The sequence below is a fragment of the Armigeres subalbatus genome, chromosome 2, assembly GCF_024139115.2.
Source record: "Armigeres subalbatus isolate Guangzhou_Male chromosome 2, GZ_Asu_2, whole genome shotgun sequence".
In the NCBI taxonomy this organism is placed as follows: Eukaryota; Metazoa; Arthropoda; class Insecta; order Diptera; family Culicidae; genus Armigeres; species Armigeres subalbatus.
This window is the reverse complement of record NC_085140.1, coordinates 360,650,665-360,655,688: the sequence shown is the minus strand read 5'-3', so window position 1 is coordinate 360,655,688 and position 5,024 is coordinate 360,650,665. Positions and strand designations below refer to the sequence as shown.

At 36.7% G+C, this 5,024-nt stretch overlaps 1 long non-coding RNA gene across 1 annotated transcript; it reads right to left on the bottom strand.

The window, feature by feature from the left end:
- Positions 1-3,012: 3,012 nt before the first annotated feature.
- LOC134217158 (uncharacterized) lies at positions 3,013-3,959 on the bottom strand. Its single transcript, XR_009980929.1, has 3 exons — positions 3,760-3,959; positions 3,408-3,685; positions 3,013-3,314 (listed from the first exon to the last, which is right to left on the bottom strand). It is a non-coding gene; the product is annotated as an uncharacterized LOC134217158 (long non-coding RNA).
- Between the last annotated feature and the right edge of the window lie 1,065 nt (positions 3,960-5,024).

Sequence of the window (5,024 nt, the reverse complement as noted above, 5' to 3'; positions counted from 1 at the left end):
CAGAAAGTTAACTCCTAGTGAGCCGCTGTAAGCACGCTCAAAGCAGTCGATTCATTAGTGACCTATTCTTTCAAAGTTTAATTTGAGAATAATTTGGAAATGGGAAAGACCCACGCAAAAGAATAACAATGCAGAATCAATGAACTGTCAAATCGCACTGTCACGTCACAGTTGTCATTTTTTTACCGACACACCCAATGCTATATTTATTGCCGGGCAAACAAATATTTAACTGTCAAATGAAAAGTGAGCGCATATTTGGATACGTCCTGACTTTACGAACAATCTATTCATTAATTGAGAAAAATAATAATTAAAATAAAAATGGATGGAAACTTCGATCAGGACAACTTTACTCAGTTCCTCCGGGAAGGCGTCGATTATGAAATTGTCGGTGTCGATGATACTTTGATATCAGAACAACTTTTTGATACGGAACATCAGACTCAGGTAGGTTGATTTTTTAAAATGGTTTTTGTTGATAAGTTTTCCCACATCGTACTCATTTCAGCCAAAACGAAAGAAACCCCAAATTGTGAACCTAGCTGAGCTGCCTCGTACTCCCGATCAAAAAAGTATCGTTTCAAAGGAGTGTTCACAGCGGGGAATTTTAAAGGATAAAAGCACGGTGAAAACGTAGGAGAACTTCTTATTACAGCAGATTCTACGGATGAGGTTGTGAAGGAGACTTGGGCTTTTACTTCTAAATTCCTGCAACGTGACGTATTCTTCAAATATCCGCAACCTACAGCTTCCTCCTCAACTGACCTAGAACTGTATGTGAAGGAATCAGAACCTAGTTTCGAAGACTTCGATAAATTTGTGTTGTTCAGTGATAAGATTTCGAAGCGATATTACACTCCATCTTCTTTGACATCGAATATGCTGCACAGCTGGTATAATAAGGATGTGAATATTTTTATTTATCGATATTCAGTGGCAGTTACCTCATCCCAACAATGGGACAAAGTAAAGGCCAAGCAGCTGAAACCGTCGAATCCGGACCGATCAGGAGCACCTTCAAATGTGAATCTTTTTGAAACAGTCGCCGAGTTGAAAGAAGCCCATAGAGAACACTATGTTTCCGATGACATAAACTGGTCAATTTGGGCCACCTATATTCTTAAGCAACCGGAGCATCTTCGAACCCGTCTTATTGCCAGTGGACCACCTGATACCATGGTTCGGTTGTTTCGACCTGTTCCGATTCACCCAGATTCTATTTTGGTAAAAACTAAACAGGAGTTGAAAGTAGCCAGGAATGTGGTTGACTTTTTCGACGATGAGCTGAAAGATCTTCGTACATGTACCGACAGCTTAAAAACTCTTACTCAACAAATTGATGGAAGAATTTCGGCGATGGAGAAAAAAGTTTCCGAGTATCGAAAGCTATTCAATTCTATGTCTGAGGCTGTGTCACCTGAGGAATCCTCATTTTAGAAATCAGTCGCAAAAGAAATAACAGATTGTGTTGACGTAGATCACAATTATTTTTTTAAAATCTTGTATCGTTTTATTCTCTTTCAAAACTTGACCAACATTTCTTGACAATATCAATAAAATAAAAATTACAGCATTTTCCCGAATTCAAATTGTTTCACATCATGGTTTAGTCCAATACTCGGGTCAAATATTCCGCCTGGGAAAAACCCACATTTACGAAACACCTTAGTGAAATCTCTGGATTTGAATTCCTCCAATGCTTCAGACACGACAATAGCCAAGTCTTTGGAGCGATTTTCGATATAATTACGTTGCAAATATCGTTTAACGTAGCCGAACATGAACTCGATTGGGTTGTAAAAAGGCGAGTAAGCAGGTAAAAATACGACATGAATCCCCATGCTTCGAAGAAATTCTACTATTGCTCTGTGGCAATGAATTCTTGCTCCATCAAGGATCCAAACAGAATTGTGACCCGGGTACTGTTGAATTCGATCACTGTTTGCAAGAATTCGGCAGCAGTCAAAAAAAAATTGCCTGGTGAACGTTCCATTGGTGATGAATGAATCGATTAGACCGTTCTGCCCCAAGAAACAAAGCAATGATGTTCTTGGGCGTCTTTTGAATTCACCTCTATAAAGAATCCGTTTTCCTATTGGAGCATACCCTTTGTTCCTCAACATGTCTCGCGAATCAAATGATACTGCATCAAGAAAAACCAATTGATGAATATCCCAGGTGAAAGAAGAAAGTTCGAAGTAGAAATTAATTATGTTTTCTTGGCGAATTTGTATTGCGCGCCTTTCGATAACTTTCCAGGTGAAACCTTCCGCATGTAGTATGTTAAGAATTGACGACTTGCTTATTGCTTGGTTAAAGTTTTGTTGAAATAAATCTCGTGCTTCATCCAAGTACAGTACCGGTCTACATTCATCTAGATTGATTATCCATTTTCTTTGATGCTCCGGAAACTTTAAATAAACTTTTTCCCTCTGCTTCCGCAAGTAGAAACCATGGCTTTCATATCGTTCAACCCAATTTACGATTGTTGAATAATGCTTTGCATATATCCTGGATAGCTGAAATTTCGTCAAACCCAGGAAATAGTATCCATACATGCAGTGCATAATAGTATTTACTGTCGCTTGTTTATGAAACACCTCATCTCTGATTTCAGCCATTTCTATCTAAAAAATAATATTAGATTTAACTAATTGGGTTTAAAATCATGAAAATGTAACTCACATCATTTACTGAAAATGTTATTCGTTTTGCTCGTTAACTGCAAGGTCTGGACTGGATCACATATTTATTTTCAACAGAAAATTCGTTTGAAAACTTAGTATGCACTTTCAGGTTGCGTCTAATAATTTCCGGATTCGACTCGACTTGAACTTAAGTGATAGTTCAATAATTAGCAAAGAACCTTGCACGCAGAGCAAGATTACTTTTGAAGGATTCGAAAAAATCGAAAAAATAACACTATGAATATCGGAAGTAGTTCATTTTCATTTATTGTATTCAGTATTCAGTATTCAGAATTTCAATTCAAAAATAAATCAAGCGTGAGCTCCGTGAAATTTGCAAATCTAAAATAAAAAGATTTTTGTTAATTTTCCGTTATGCGAACGCATTTTCTTCTAATTTATTCTTAAACTAATAGGTTTAGTACCCGGTTTAGTATAAAAATAACAATTTATTTCACATCAAATCTATTCATCTTTGTAACCCCAAATCCTCGGGTTTTTCGAAATAATACCTGAACCAACTCCAACCAATGTTCCGCATATTGATTCCGAAATCGCTGTAAATCTTCTCGTGTGGAGCATGAACCACAAAAGTTTCCGTCTTCAATTTCAATTTACGACATCCTGTTCAAAAACCAAAGAAATAAGCTTATTAGAAAAAAGGAGAAAGGATTATAGGACAACTTATTTTTGCTGTCAAAAGTGTTCTGTACATACCTTGTTTGTTAAATATTGTCCTCTTCTGATTCGAATAACAGTATTCCAGTGCGGCCCGGCTTGCTGTTTGGATATCAGTAGGAATGTCTGCGGCTTCCAAGCCCTCTCTCATTATTTGCTCCCAGAAACAGATCATGATTGAAAGAAGGGCTTTGCTAGTCTTCCCGTTCCTGTTATCCAGAAAATTGCCGAACGTTTCTTTAGATGATACAATGCAGCTAATGCCTCTGATAATCCATCGATTCGAAATCGAAAACATTAAAGAGCAGAAGTTCTACCTAAATATAGCGAAATAGACAGGAAGTACTACTGCAACAGGTGCTTCAACGTTGTACTTATTTTCATAACTTACCTTGTAGAAAAGATGTCGATTAGATAAACGTTATTGTAGCCAGTTCCGCCCGAGCTTCCGTTTAACTGAAACCATCACACATCTGGAAGATAGCCTACTAATTCCGATAACTTGATCCGGAAAATCAAATACTTTTAACATTGAGTACGACAGAATATTAATACAACTCGTGAAAATATGCAAATCAATAATAAGCAAAACAAAACAATGCAATCAGATCACATTGGGCGCGGTTATTTGAGATTATGGTCAAAAACAGAATAGACATATAATATTGATCATTATGTTCATATACCAATATGTGGAAAGTCTATTTGAAATATAGTAAATAGTAATGAATTATGTATTAATGGGTACGCTTCACAATAAAATATTATGGGCATCTTTTTGTTCTGAAAAACAAATTGAGGATCCGAAAACATTATAGCCATCTTGTATTCCATAGTTCCGTTTCAAATTTTTCAGCATGTTGGAAGTGCAAAAATGAAATTTTGTCGAGTGTACTACCGTTTGACGTTTGCGGAACGACTCCAACTGTCAGAACTACACAGCAAATAATTTTTAAAATTCAACGGCGTGTAAAATTGCAGCTTATCCCATCAAACGAATTAGGGTAAAATGCCCAATAGTGGACCCTCTAGTAGCGGAATTTTGCTCTTGCTGTCATAAGGCTTAGAAATATTCAACATATTAACTCTGCTCGATATCTAACAACAAGCTCTGCTCTGCTCTGATACATACATAAAACACCCAAATACACGACGTTATTCGTTGAAATTAACATTTTAAAGTCTAACTGAATTCGCCCTATAGTAGACCCCCTGGGGGTCCATACTAGGAAATTTCTTCCCTATAGTCGACACTTCATTTGATTTTCATGTCCCGTTTCGGGACGTTCTTCTTCCCTATTATGGACCCCCCAAAATATTCCTATAATGGACACTCTCGTGTTTATTTTTTATAGAATTGTAAACAATTATCTAATTTGACTTTCCATAGCATTTCCAATGCATGTAATCAAATCATAGGACTGTAAGGTAGGATCTCCCGATGGAATTTCATAGCAAAATATTTACATTGTGCAGTAATAATGCAAAAATGGCTGGAGGGTCCACTGTTGGTTGGGGGTCCACTATTGGTCACTTTACCCTAACATTCGATATTCAATTAAATTTGACTGAATTTTACAAGCAAGCACAGTTTAAATTTATTTCGATTTAAAAGAATAGTGAGATCGATTGAATGTTACGTTTATTTGCATGCTC